The sequence below is a fragment of the Carassius auratus genome, unplaced genomic scaffold, assembly GCF_003368295.1.
Source record: "Carassius auratus strain Wakin unplaced genomic scaffold, ASM336829v1 scaf_tig00020494, whole genome shotgun sequence".
Classification (NCBI taxonomy): Eukaryota; Metazoa; Chordata; class Actinopteri; order Cypriniformes; family Cyprinidae; genus Carassius; species Carassius auratus.
The window spans coordinates 1-15,877 of record NW_020525032.1 but is presented as its reverse complement, the minus strand read 5'-3'; the positions used below and the strand labels follow the sequence as shown (position 1 = coordinate 15,877).

The following is a 15,877-nucleotide window of genomic DNA, read 5'->3' as shown; positions in this document are numbered from 1 at the left end:
ATGCGCGTGCCCCACGCACCGACGCGTATGCGTCACTGCAAGCGTGAGCGAAAGCGCTGATGGGATATTGTGTTTTTCTTGCTTTTCCGTGAAAGCACAGTCTGCCTACAGAAGAAAGCAGGAAGTGGTAGAAGCGAATGTACAGTGGTACAGTGTTGGGAAGGCTACTTTGGAAATGTAATAGGTTACAAGTTACCCTATTTAAAATGTTATAAGTAGTGTAATTATTTTAATTAGCATACTCTATTTAAATGATGTAAACGATTGCATTTGATTTCTTTTCTAAATTTATAATATTTTCAACTTAATAATTCTCAGACATGTTAAGCAGGCAGGGTTAAGCTTTTAGAATTACTCAACACTGATTACTATCAAAAACAGGTTTAAAACCATAACAAGAAACAGTTTAATAGCCACTGATTTTGAAATCAAACAGTTATGACAGAAAACACTTGCATCTAACAATGCCTTGGAAAAAACTGTTAATCTTAAAAAATAAAGCATATACATAAAAACAAGATAGGAAATAAAACAGTTATCGATCAATCATGTGTTTTAAATAAAACATTAAATCTAATATGGAAACATAAAACACAAACACAAATAAATGTTTTTCTATTTCATATCATAAAAGATACTTAAAAGATCATTTTTTTAGCTGATCTTGTAATATTTTTCCCTCATTTATTGTCATTTATGTATTTAATAGGCATCTGGTGTGAATCAATACATTTCAATAAACATTAAAATAAAAAAAATTCATATAAATCAATATATGCATGCAATTATATAACATGCATAATGATTTTTCATATTTGGACACGTCTCGTGTGCTACACACTGACATACATTCAATACTTACATTTTTAACAAAATGTTAACACACTGAACTAAATGTGAAATCTTGAAGTAGAAAGATTGTTGTATATTCTTGTCAAATGTCCTACAGCAGTGTTTCCACAGGTCTGTTCCTCTCATGCACTGTGTATGAACTATGTGTTGTATTGTTTTATATTGTGAGATGTCAGCTCCTGTTGTGCTGTGTTGATGTTAAACCTCCATCCGCTGTTTAAAGCCCATCTCTCCTGGGGTCTCGAGCGTCTCCTCCTGCACAAACACTGGTGTGAAGATCTGATCCCTCATGTCTCACACATGCTCTTCACAGATGAGGTTATAGAAGTGAAATCAAGCTCTGAAACACATCAACTCTTCTGTTGGGTTTCAGACGTGACCTCTCTATCACAGCTCAAACTGCTGTGTGTGTGTGTGTGTGTGTGTGTATACTTGAACACATGTGCCTTTCAGGACAGTGTCACCTTCTTGATATTTCTGACCACAAAGTGCTGATTTTAATTCAGAAATGTAAAAGCTCATCACAGACGAGGTGAATTCATGCCCTGAGCAGAAAACAACAGAAGTGAGCGCGCTCAGGTTATCTGATAACTTTATTACCAAGTTAAAAAAAGACGATGAATTACAATATTTACAGAAGGTAGAGAAATCAAAGGAATAAAGCTGTAAACAAGCGTCAGAAATCATCAGAAGAAAGGCAGAACGCAGGAGATCTAGTCGAGAATTAAAGGGCAACGATAGAAACTGAAGCACATCTATGTACAGATCCAGTGTGATCTTAAAAGCTTATTTCTGATGCTTCTCTACTCCTTATGAAGGACATGGAGGGTACAAAAGAGCTTTTTATTCTGTTTTTTTTTATTCTTAACCAGACAATTTACAACAGCTTTGAACAGTGGAGAGCTAAAAAACAAAAACTTCTTCTATTGATTTGTATTTTTTCTTCCTTCTTTCTTTTTTTTGTTAATATTAAATATCAGAACAACACTTAAAGGAACAGACCCCTTTCTGAAACAGAATCCACAGTTTCAAACACTTACTGATGAGGAGCTTCGAGTCTATACACGGCTGCAAAACATCATGCAGGTTTCCCAGAATGCATCTGGGCCATTGCTCGGGAAAGACTTTGGGAAGCGACACTTTGCTTTCAGTTTTGGTGTGATGACTGGGATGATGGAGATCGGTGGATCTGTAAGGCTTTGGGGTTTGGAGCAATCACACGATCTCAGCTCCATGTGAAAACACAGAAAACACTCGTTCTGCTCAACATCCCAGAATCACAGCTGTCTCCACTCGTCCTTCAGCTTCAGTGAATCATGTTTAGAGCGAATCACGTGTCTTTGTTCCAGTGCGAAACACAGATGTATTTTAGCATGTCTGGGGAAATCTCAGAGCTGCATGTCAAAATAAAATGTGTAGTCCTAAATGTCATATTTATGTATTTGAATTGCATATAAGATCTACACAGTTAACAAACTAATAAAATTAATGTGATGCATATTTGTCAGCCATGCATGACTAAAAACTGGTCAGATTTCTGTAATTTAATAATAAAATAACAAATTAATAATAATAATGAATAATAAATGTGTTTTAGACACTCAGTAGCCCGTTTATATATATTCACCATCCATAAAAAATTTTTTTAAATGAAGATGCACAAGAAAAAGCAATAATTAATAAAAATAAACAAACAGAAAAAATATAAAAATATTTTAATATAAAATCTACATCATAATGATACTAAATGAACACTGATAAATCGGACCTGTTTGATGTCTGTATGATAGACAAGCATGCATCACAATAGGTTTATTAGTTTATGTTAAAACTGCAATTCAGAAACATTAATCTTACATTCAGGTGTAAATATTATTGTGAGTGTGTTTTGAACTAGTCATTTTCTTTTAAACCGATGGATAGAATCGTCCAATCAGCAGAGAGCAGCAGAAACACGTGATTGTGATCCATCGATGCCCAAACGTTAATCGTTATTAAAGTGAAGCGGGAGTGCAAGACGAGCCGGAAAGTGGCCGAAATCGTCCAAAGTAGCAATTTGCTACGAGTTTTTGGGGCAAGTGTTGATATTCTAAAATCATGTCTAAAAGAATCAAACGATCTAGATAAATAAAATGACAACTATTCCTCAAGGAATTCAGCTACAGGAAGATTAACACAAGGCTAAAATGTAAGAAACAGAAACCGTCAGGCGACGTTCCGAGCGACTCCGAGTCCCTCCTGCCGGCCGAGAAGCTTCCGGATGGATCGTCTCTCGTTTGAAACGGACGTGAATCGCTACACGCCGTCTTCAAGACTATCAGCGTGTACGACGGAAGACATGCGATTCTCATGTATGCTTATTTTTTATAAATGAATGTAATGAAAGGTGCATCGAGGAAATTTTAATCTCTGAACGGAGGGACTCGCGATTCGACCGGAATATCGACTCACGGTTTCATTCACTATTGGTTACCAATATATCAACATCTGTCCTGAGGGACCAAGTCACACTTTGTAAAATTCAGTGTAAGATTCAGCAACTGGACGAACGTGAAACACCAACATCTATCGATACTCCAAACCGGGATCATCACATTCCACAAATCTAGCTTTTTAAACCAAAAACTCAAGAAGCATCCAATGTTGTTCTGCAACAAAACCAACGATGAACAAACAGATGAAACAACGGAACGCATGACATTCTCTACAGCTTTTCTTTCGCTCCTAAGGGTCATTTTTGGTCTTTTCTTCTTCCTCGTTCTGAATCGGACACTTGGATTGGTCAGACTGATCCACAGTGTTACTGGATAGGTCCAGCCCTCTGTCAATCACAGCTGCTGGACCAATCAGAGGCAGCGCTGACGAGGACACAGGACTGCTGTCTTTCTTGCTGCCGTTAACAGTCCTGAAACAGAATTAACTCATTTGTTACTATTGTAAGGGTTAACACGTTTAATCCCAAATTTTGCCCACACATGAAAATATCCAAGTGATGTGATTGCACTTCTTTTGGAAAAGTTTGTGAAAAATTCAGTTTTATGGTCGGTCACAATTGTGATGTGTGTACTAAATTAACATATTTCTAAAGTCATAAAAATTATAATATATCTTAGCCCAGCAGATTTTTAAAGCAATAAGCCCCAAGAAGCCATGGTTTACAGTGAATTTATAACAGCTATTATGACGTGAGGCAGAGTGCCATTATAAATCCACTGTAAACCATGGCTTCTTGGGGCTTATTGCTTTTATAAAACGGTTACTCCATTTACATCGTAAAGTTTCACAAAATAAAACAGAGCAAATAAAGTGTAATGATATTAATAACAACAGTATTCTTCAAACAATGTAGCTCCTCAGAAACTGTTGTGGTTGCTACAAAGTGGTTGCCGAGCAACACACAGAAGTAAACAAAGGTTCAAACGCGGTTCCACCAATCAGAATCAAGCAATGGAACTATCCGTTTAATAACAATTGTTTGATTACACTCTAGTTGTTACTGTTATGTATAAAAATACAACATTGATGGGAATCCTGAGATAAAAGCCAAAAGATACAGCCATCGTTGTATTTAAAACTGTGGATGTGGAGACTCACATGCCGTGTCGAAGCACGTGTCGCTCCCATTCGGAGCGGAGCGAGAAGCTGCGGCCGCAGAACTCACATGGATAGCGTTTACCGCCGCCACTGCCGGGAGACTCGCCTAAATCAGCAGAAAACACAACGAAACACATGCTCTGACTTCCTGCGAGGAAATGTCCTTAACTGATCTGTCAACAGCTACAGATGTCTTTATCCACAGTGTGATATCAGTATAACTGAGATCAATTAAAAAAGATAGTGAATTTAAAACCCTCTAAAAATACATTTTCTGTTCAGTCTACATCACTTTTGTTGTAATATGCTAATATTTGTGCATATTAATAAGATAATGCAAATATATTGGATATACAGGCAAAATGATGGCTTTCTCATGAACTGGTTAGTTTTGAGATTTTCTATATCGTCTTGTTTCAGACTAGAGTAAAGTAGATGTTACGACTCAGGCCTCTGTGGCTCTCTCCGACAGTCACCGGTGGGCACCTTCTCCGGAATACTGACATTCTCATGGACCACATTACCCAGCGGCCCCGTACCTCGGACTAATCAACACCAGGTGTTCCTCATTCCACGCCCTATTTAAGCTGCAGCCAAGCACACACACAGTGCGAAGTCTTGATTTGCCTGTTGGACATTTTTGAGCGTTTATCCCTGCCTGCTTACTTGTCTGCTGCCTGCCCCGATTCAAGCCTGGTAATCGACCCTGTCTTTGTCTCTGATATTGCTGACGCTGTTGTGCCTGTTATCACTACAAGTTCTTAATAAACATTGCACATTGATCCGAATGTCCCTGACTCCTCGTTTCAGTAGACATCTAGAATATACATTTAAGGGTTTATTTTATTACACTTTATCTATTTGTGTCTGTAGATTTCAATCCAATCCTTATCTACCAGTTACACTTGGCAGTTTAATTCCTCTCTATATTCTGAAGGTCTGTTCATATATCCTTCACTTTTATTTACAGAACACTTTATTCCTAAAAACATGATGGTCTGCTGACAGTATTTTTCTGATTTATGGAGTGTGACAAAACAGAAATCCAAAAACTGTCAACAAGCAAACAAGAATTCTGAACCTGGTTTTATTCAATTTTCAGATTCATTTTCTGGAAATATACTGGATTTGTATGTTTAAAGTAGGAAACCTGTACATTTTTTTCTCTTAATGTACTATGATTAAACAGCTGGTCAACATATGATGTCTTTCTCTATTTACTTGTGTTGTACTGACCTATATATCATAATACAACAACAAAAAAAGGTATTTTAGCATACTTTCATTTTAGTGACAGGAGGTGAAGTGTTACTGCTATATTAAGAGTATTTAGTAGATTTACAGTCTTGAGTTTTGTGTCAGTTGTTCATCTGTACAGAAGCACTGTCTCTGATGAACATGAAGAGCGTTACCTGTCACCTCGGTCTGACTGCTCTCTGGACGCTCCTCCTCCTCCTCCCTCAGCTCCTCCTCCAGCTCCTCCCCCTCATCCCTCAGCTCCTCCCCATCCTCTAGAGTCTGCTCTTCCTCTCTCTCCTCCTCGCTGCTGCTCGTGTCCTTCATCAGCTCCAGCTGGTCCAGGTTCACCCGTCCCACCAGCTCTAAGTTTCGGATCACCTGCAGACGACGGGTTAGACTGAGTAACAGCTCATTAAGTGAAATCATGATGATCCAGAGCTGAGGACAGACCTTGTGCTCCTGCTGCAGGTGCATCTCCAGCTCGTTCAGGAGTCTGCTGTCGTAGTAGCAGAGCTGACACTGGTAGGGCTTCAGCTCCTCGTGTTTCTGGATGTGCTGCTCGAGGTTCTGCTCGCTGGAGCAGGTGAAGGTGCATTTATGACAGCGATACACCAGACCCTCCAGATGACGGGACAGCTTCGAGCGAGACACCTCCAGCGGGACCACACGCTCCTCTGAGAAACATCAGACCACACAATCACACTCTGAAGCGCTCTTAAACTGACCCACATCATCTTCACACACTCATGCATAAATAATCATGAATTCAAAAGTCTCCCACGTTCATATGAAACAGCCTACTTCTGCACTGAAATCCACAGATGGATAGTTAATTTCCAACAATAGCATGTGGAAAAATACAACAACAAAAAATGCAACCATTGGATTGAGGAAGTTGGATTTTGAAACAAGGAAGATAAGTTGGAGAAATCCTAATTTGGTCAGTAGCTGACCTCTGTGCAGGACGATGTGGTCGATCATGCTGCTCTTGTGTCTGGTGTGGTACAGACAGAAAGGACAGCGCAGGTCTCTGGGCGTCTCCTCCGAGCCGCTGGTGTGACCGGCCTCCACATGCAGCGTGAACGAGGACCTGAACACAACACAGTCACTCACATGATCACTACATCTGGTGTGTCCTGACACTGCCCAATCTAGAGCTACACCTGTCCCTGCAGCACAGAAGCAGGCATACGGGTTCAATCCCCAGGGAAAGCATGAACTAACTGACATTAGATCTCACTTGTAGCAGGTGAAGAAGGAGCAGTCCTTGCACTTGAAGAGCTTCTTTCCTCCGTGCCGGTCTCGGTAATGTCTGCGCAGACTCTGCATGTAGCCGGAGCTGAACTCACAGAACTCACAGGTGAGGATAGAGTCGAGCCGGGCTGGAGGAACAGGGCTCTCGAGCGGACGAGGACTGGACGACACATCTGCTGGCTCCAGATCCTCCACAGACTCTGAGACGACACGGACACAGAGACATCAGCATCATTACTGCCTCACATCTGCCTCGCATGAGTCTAACCATGCCTGAATCATCTCTCACAGCCCTCGTTTAGCTCGATGATTACATGTTGAGAGTGTGATGTGGCCACGCATAATAATAGAACATCATTCCTCCAGTCTTCAGTGTCACATGATCTTCAGAAATCATGATAATATGATGATTACTGCTCAAGAAACATGAAGATTATTATCAGTGTTGAACACAGTTGTGCTGCTCAATATTTCTGTGAAACCTGTCATACATTTTATTTTTCAGGATTCACAGATGAACAGAAAGTTCAAAAGAACAGCATTTATTTGAGATATAAATCTACTGTAACATTATAAATGTCTTTCATACTTTCACCTTTGATCAATATAATGTGTCCTTGTTCAATAAAAACTAATTATTAAAAAGACTTCTGAATGATAGTTTAAATAAACAATATTTTTCACCCTCATGCCAATATTTAGAGTTTTATTCTAAATGCATGTATAATTGTTGGCTGTTATAACTAAAAGGTTCAGTGCAAGTCAAACACTAAAGAGTGGGTCACATGCATGTCATGTTCAGCACCAGTGCATTGTGGGTCGAGGTCTGTGTCCTGCTGGTGTTCAGTGTTGGGTGGTGTTGTGAGTTTGGGCAGTGTGAGCGTCTCTCCGTGCTCCTGCAGCGAGTGCTCCTTCAGCTGGACGACGCTCACAGTGGAGAACAGACACGAGGTGCACTTATACGTGTGTTCACCTGCAACACACACACGCACACACACACACACACACGCACACACACACACACACACACACGCATGCACAGACACACACCACATTAACACACGCCTGCAGCTCTGTGCTCACATTCGAACACTTTGGACATTTCTTTTGAGTGTGTGTGCCTGTATGTGTGTGTATGTGTGTGTGTGTGTGTGTGTGTGTGTGTGTAGCGTCTCACCTGCGTGTGATTTCTGCAGGTGTCTCTTGAGGCGGCTCAGGTAGGAGGATTTAAAGGGACAGAGCTTACAGCGGAAGGGCTTCTGATGTCCGTGGTGTGACTGGACGTGACGGTCAAGACTGGAGACAAAACACAGCGGTCAGACACACACACACACACACGCACACACACACACACACACACACACACAGGGAGGACAAACAACCATCAAGTTTCTAAATCCTCAACGATCCACATCTTAGTGTTCGATGCATCACTGTTATTATTACACATTACTGTATAATTGATATTTTGAATTAGCTTTTATTTTATATAAATAAGTTTTCATTTAAAAATTAGTTTAATATTTAGTAGTTTTGTTTATTAGTTTTTTACACCAATTATATTTATATTTAGCATTATTTTTTTATTTCAGTTTTAGTTTGAACAATTTTATTTGGCTTTGGGGGTTAAAAAATAAAATCTCTATTTTACCAAACTGATTAATACAAATGATAAAAAAAAAATAATAATTCACCTTTTGTCCCCACTGTTTTTGAAGTAAAGAAAACTATCTGTAACAGTTTTACTAACATCACTGTAGTCGTGCACACGCTCTGATCTCATGTGTGTGATACAGGTTTAATTATCAGATCTCTATTCTCATAAAAACAACACATAAATAAATATGTAAAGCATGCACTAACACTCAGCAGGTGTCACAGGTTCAGATTGCACACGGACAGGAAAAAAGAGACGTGTCTAATGATAACCCTGAACACCTGAGGAAGAGGATCCCTGCTTTAGCGCTGAGACTCTGACTAAACAGCGTCTCCGACAGGGATCTGGGGAATCAGTGTTTTATATCCACGGTTCCTGTGTGGCACATGAATACAGCAGCTTTCTGGGTCACAGAACATCCAGTGAAGCAGGATTTACTCCAGGGAACCAAACAAAGGTCCTGCGCTTCAGACGAGACTAACAGCTCTGCCGAAATATCTGCCATTCTCACAGGAAGTAGACGAGGAGACGAGCACATCTACAGCTCACATACTCTCTCTCCAGTTATCTGTCTATCTCCTCTCTTAGTTTGATGTAAGAGACGGTGAAGTTTATTATTTTAGTGCTCTCAGACGAGACACTACAAGACAAACACATCGAATTTGAACTTTTGGGTTTTTTCAGAGTAGTGGAAATGTAAGCTTTTATTTTATTGCTCTCTATCTATCTATCTATCTATCTATCTATCTATCTATCTATCTATCTATCTATCTATCTATCTATCTATCTATCTATCTATCTATCTATCTATCTATCTATCTATCTATCTGTTGATAGATTTAATTTCCAACACTTATCTTTAAAAAACTAAAATTCTCCAATTTAGTGCCACTTTTGCACGACGAAACATACTTTTTTCTGTCTATATTCTGAATCTTTTTCTGAGGGTTTGTACATGTATAATTCACACTGATTTATACAGCATTTTAACTCTAAAACACATGGTGAAAATCCATGTTTCTCCACTTCAGCAGCACTTACATACACCAAAACTATTTTCTATAGATTTGTACTGAGGGGTTTGTTCATATATAATAGACTGTGATTAGTAGGACACTTTATTCCTAAAACACATGGTGAAAAGCATCCTGTTGTCGGTCCTGAGTGTGTATTCTGAAGGGGATCTGATGTGAGTGTCACTCACTTGTGTCTGAAGGGCGAGCTGAACTGACAGTGCTGACAGCTGTGTCTGTGGTGTGTGTGGAGGAGAGCTCCAGCGGAGTGGCTCCTCTCGTGAGAGCGCAGGCCCTGCATGGACATGAACATACGGCTGCACATGCTGCACGGATGCCCAGGAACCACTCGCTCCTGCTCCTGCTCCTGCTCCAGCTCCAGCGGCTCGACCATCATCTCCGTTTCCACGGCCACCGGCTCCTCCGTCTCCATGGTGATGTCAGCCGGTGATGCAGCAGTCTCCAGTGGGTCAGCGTCCACGGCAACCACATCCTCCACATCGCCGTTGGTGACTGCGTCCATGGGAACAGGCATCTCTGCTGCTTCCTGCTGCCAGAGGAAACCACTGATGAAGGACCGAATCTGATTCTCATTACTGTAATATATCTAAAATAATACATATAAGAATGATTTCTGAGACTGGAGAAATGATGCTGAAAATACAGTTCTGTTCACAGGATTAAATTACATTTTACAGTGTATTCACACAGAAAAGAGCTATTTATATATTAATAACATTTCACAATTTTTCAGTATGTTCAAATCACATAAATGCAGCTCTGGTGAGCAGAAGACACTATTTTAAAAAACATGTTTCTTTTTTTGTGGTGAAACAACCAAACTAGTCATGTTCTGCACATATTTAAGGTTCCTGGGCTTTATTAATCCTGATAAATCTCACTGATATATGATATTTCTCTGGGTTGGAGGTGATCTTGGGCTCTGGACTGAAGCACAGATGATCTGTGTTTGATAACGGCCATTAAAGCGCTCTGAGGCTGAGAGCTCTATCGGGACATCCCCTTTTCTTTATTTAGAAATGTGTTTCTGAGACATCTGCTGCTTTACAGCCGCAGGAAACTCAGCATCTCAGAGAGAGATCTGACCCCGCACTTCAGACGGGTGTATGAGACGCTCCTGCACCCTCGGCCAATCAGACGCACACTTAGAATATTTCTTTTTTGGAGTATTTCTGTGCAAAATGCACCACTGTGATGCAAGAGTGACAGATGTATCTTTTCAGCCCGTTCTTGAATCATTATATTGATCAGACTGATATTTAACACTATGTGATTACAAAGTAGATTTTTTTTCTTTGACACAAATAACCAAACCAAATGCTCATGATAACTAGACACCACATCAGTGAGGTCATATTACTATTTTAAACATGTAACATTGCATACTGATTCAAAACGATGATAAAAGAAAGAGTGCACAATAGTATAAGGTTTCCAAACTGGAATTCAAACTGATGAAAGTAGAGAATTGTGTTATTTCTAGGACTGATGGCATGCATACCTGGTTTACATTCTGTATCTGTATTCACATTAAAGGTTTTTGTTTAATTGCAAGGATGATGCCAGTTTAGGTCATTGTTCTGAGAGTTAGTAGATATGTAGTTGCAAATGAATGAGCAATAGTTGACATGTAGTCACAAAGTGGACTTAACACATACTAAAAACACTTCATGATGTGAATATTAACCAACATGAATGCAAATGGGTTTCTTAAAATTGTAATAAATTATTGAATTAACTTCACAAAATAATTTAGGGCTTCAGCTGACGAGAAACTTTGGGAATCCCTGGCCATGTGTCTGTGTCTGAGAGCCGTGAGCGCTGCCCCCTAGTGTCCGGTGCGATCCGTCCCATCTGTGATCCTCGCTGGGCTTCTGCTCAAATCCTCAGGCCTCTCTGCCAGCACTGGCACTCTCTGAGGAATACTAACACTAAGACGCTTACACAACTCTCTCTACGCCAAACCATCAAGACAAACTAACTGGCTTTCTCTTCAGAGAGGGTTGCATCGAGGGTCTCAGGATTCTGGACTCAGACATGTCTAAATGCAGCTCTCTGCAGAAACAGTCCAACTTAGACGCTATGGTTAGTGAGGAAAGTCCTCATTATGAAAACCATTACAGTGTGCAAAACGCCACACATTTCTACTATAATACAGATATTGCAACCATGCATTAACTAATTGAAACTAACACTGTACTTTTTTAAAATTCATTTGTCACACTGCAGGACTATTTTGATCAACTACTGTAGATTTCGTTTATTAAATATGGATCCAAGGAATAATCATTCCTGTCTACGTAAATATAAATGTTAACCTTAAATCTTTTGGAGTCTATTGACTGTCCTAGAAAGCATTTTAAGGCATCACAGGTGCTCTCCTGACAGAAAGACTGTTGTAAGAGGTTGGTAGCAACATTGTTAGCGTCTAAAAACCAAATTTAGTGCACACTCTAAGGCCACACCACATTCAGAAAAGAGCTTCAGAATAAGAAGAATATCCTTTATATCAAGTCTTTAATATGCAAAACGTGTAACACAAGGCCGCTAGATTTAAATCGCATGACTTTATGACACGTTCAAGGCTGTCCTCAAGAATGCCCACACAAGGAAATAAAACACTAGAGTTTAAGGAAATGTCATAACTCCGCACTCGCTGTTTCTTCTGCAATTCTCAAGGATTTGCTCTATTTGTCCATTTCATTGAATGTGCAGACTATAGTAGTTTAACCATCCAAACAAGTGAACAAGACACTTAAGTGGAAGAAAAACATGTCCAAACAGCCTGTAAATGCATCTGCTATTAGAAAAGAGCAGAAGAAGAGAGGCCACCTCAGGAAATAAAGGTCTGCATCTAGATATTGTGAACAAATCTATTAAGATCTCAAAAACAGATGAGAAAATGAATGAATCTAAGTCACAGGTGAAGATTTATTAAGCACTCAGACTTTTTAAAAGCCTTTGATGAAGCATGAGGTAACTATGTACGTTCGTACCTTCACGTGTCCCTTCTTGGCCTCCCCGTACTGCACATGCTTTCTCAGGTGGTTGCAGATGGCTCGGAGGGTGGGGTGGACCTCCACGCAGAAGTTACACCTGTAGCCAATGGGAGTCTTACCGGGGGGTGCCATCCACCTGCTGGAAGAGACAATGACAACAGAAGATCATTAGTGCAATCTAGTTTTGTTCTATCACTTGCAACTATAGTCAATGAAGCTGAAGATTGTTGCCAGTGTTGCCTGCTTGCAATGCACTTGTTTGCTTGTGGTGATCGAGATTAAATCCAAATGCAAAAGCTACACTAAAAAATCTTCTGCTGTTATTCTACTTCCTATGTTCCTAAAGCACTCTGATCACTGCTAGAGAAAATCACACAGAATACAGTTTGAAAGTTAGCCAGGGCCCGTATTTATCAACCCTTTGAGAATTACTCACAAAAACAATGATAGGAATTGACTCGAGAGTAAAAACTATTCTTGGCTCAAAGCTGCACTTAAAGGGGGTCATATGAAGCAATTTCAATGTTTCCTTACTCTTTGGAGTGTTACAAGCTCTTTGTGTATGAAGAAGATCTGTATAGTGGCAAAGACTAAAGTCTCAAGTCAAAAGAGATATTCTTTTTCAAAGTTAAGACTCTGCCACGCCCCTTAAAACAGCTTGTTTAAACACGCCCCCACATCTCTACATCACTGTGTGGAAATATTTGCGTAATGTGGCCCAAATGTTGACCGAAAGAAAGAAGGCGTGGTTTCAGTAACACAGTTACTGTTGAAGCAGTCATGTCAGGAGATGTGTGTGTATCTAGGAGAAAGCAAATGCACTTTATATTTGGCCTTCCGTAAGTAGATGCATTTAGGAATCTTTAAGATTACTTACAAAATAACAGCAATGGATTTTATGGATGACCGTTTTGTAAATCTTGGGAGAGGAGGTCATTCTGACTTTGCTATGACAATCTGGCACTTCTGACCCCTTTAAAAATAGTGATCAAGCATCTCAATCATAATTTAAGTGAAGTGTAGGAGTAAATCTTAAGTGTCAGTCTTATATATGATTCACAACACTTTGCTGTGCCCCAAACAGGATTTTGGATGATGACATAGGCATGGACAAATCAAAAAAGTTTCTCAAGAATAAAATGGCACTTTGAGAAGCTTGATGAATACGGGCTTGGGTAATTCAACTGTTATAACCAAATTTTACCCATTAGAAGGTGTTTAAGCTCACCTTATTCTCAGGTTTGGCATCTGGTGGGCTCTGTCGTCCTCTGTTTGCTTTGAAGCTGTTTTCTTCGCTCAAGCCTCATGGCTTTTTTCTGGAAATCCTCATTGTGGTTTATCAGATGGACGCTGAGTTCTGGAAGAGTCAAGAACTTGATTTCACAGTGGGTGCACTGGTAGAGCTCTGTCCCATCTTCTGCGGGGCTCGGAATGGTGACGAAATCCCGCTTGAGTTCCTTGTCGTGGCAGTCGTTGTAATGCATCACCAGCAGCTCTGCCACGCTGAACGACAGCTTGAAGCATTTCAGGCATTTAAAGGGGAGCCAGTCCACCTCACCTTCAGGTTCCACCTCATCCTTAACTTCAACGACTTCCACCTCTTCCGTAGATGGAGGTTTCTCTGCCTCCTTGGAATAGATCACAGTGAAGTAACGGCCCAGTTTGCTGGAGGGCTGCTTCTTGGGAAAGACTCCTGGGTGGCGCTTTATGTAATGGGAAACGATACTCTTCCTGCTGAACGCCTGGAAAGAGCAGAGTGAACATTTCCTTCGGTCCACTGCCAGCCTTAGTTCTTCGCTCATCGCTGGGAGACTCTGCCTCTGATGCCATAAGGGCAGCGTCACCTTGTTCGGTTTCTCCGCCACAGTCTTGGATGCTTGCCAAGCAATGGGGTTGTAGTAGGCATCAATTCATGCCGTTTCTTGGTAGTGTGCTGCGTAGCCTGTGCGGATGGGGTTGGTGTAGGAGCAGAGGCACATTTAAAGACATTGTTCTTCCTTCGGGCTGTGCCTGACATTGTTATGCTTGATACGGTATGTGACGAGCGATACCTTTCCGGGTGGAGCAGAAGTATTTGCACAGCTGACATTTAAACAACGCATGCTTGTCGCTCTTCGCAACTTCGGGAAGCTTGAGGTCAAAGTCACAGGCCTCTGAGACTTCGGTCACACTGCTGCTGCTGCATTCAGCAACCAAATCCTCTCTTCTGGCTGGCGACTGGATAGCATTTGCTTTCAACATATCTGTGGCCGACTGGTTATGATATTTCTCATAGTGTATCTTCAGTTCTCTAAAGTTCCATGTGTGTAAGGACATATCTTGCAGCGGTAAGCCCCGTAGCCCTGTCTCTGGGTTTTGGATCGCTCATCTCCCTCATTAACCAGCTCGTTTACATGCTCAACATCATCGGCAAAGTCTTCAGCCGTGACTTTGATGGAAGGATGCCGTTTCTGGTAGTGTGTGAGAACTCCATGGATGCGAGAGTTCACGTAGGGACATGTCTGCACTTTGTAAACAGAGCTAGGGTTGATATCTGCCTCCTGAGCAAAGTCAGCAGCTTTCACTTTCATGCCTGGGTGTTTCTTGCCATAGTGGGTCAGAAGCCCGTGAAGACTGTTGTACTCAGACAAGCATACGGTGCACTGGTAAGGGTTATTTGAAATAGACGATGTGGCAGACAAAGAGAGATTAGCCTGTCGCTCATGTGTTGGGCGGCTGACTTCAACTGCAGCCTCTTCCTCCTGGTTGCTGTTAAATGGACTGGACATGGAAATATGTCCTTTGGGCAGATGTGGGAGCAGCTTTTCAGGTGCTTTGTTTCCTTTGATAATGTCGAGTAGGACAGACTCGTCACCTTTGACGGCCCAAGGGTGCACCACTTGGTAATGGTTAGTAATATCCCAGATGGAGCACGCCTCAAAGGCACAATCTCTGCATTGGTAATGCTTAGTTTCAGAGTTCCCAGCTTGTCTGCTGGTGGAAGTATCAGGACCAGCCCACAGTTTGCTAGCCATGTAGGTGTAGTCGACATTGTGCTCAGGATGGCGTCTTTGGTAATGCATGAGCAGCCCGCTTGGTTCAGCATGGGAGTATATGCACCACTCACAGTGATAACCAGCCTCCAACACGCCGTCCTGATAAGCCCAGTGTAAGATCGTCATAGCCGTGGCCTTCACTGTAGGATGATCCTTCTTCAAATGCTTCTTCAATGCATACACATAAGGAGATGTGTATACACAGTGTCTACA

General features: G+C 41.1%; 1 pseudogene; it reads right to left on the bottom strand.

Annotated features, from left to right (window-relative positions):
- Positions 1 to 2,562: 2,562 nt before the first annotated feature.
- Positions 2,563 to 15,871, bottom strand: LOC113076486 (zinc finger protein 462-like; annotated as a pseudogene).
- Between the last annotated feature and the right edge of the window lie 6 nt (positions 15,872 to 15,877).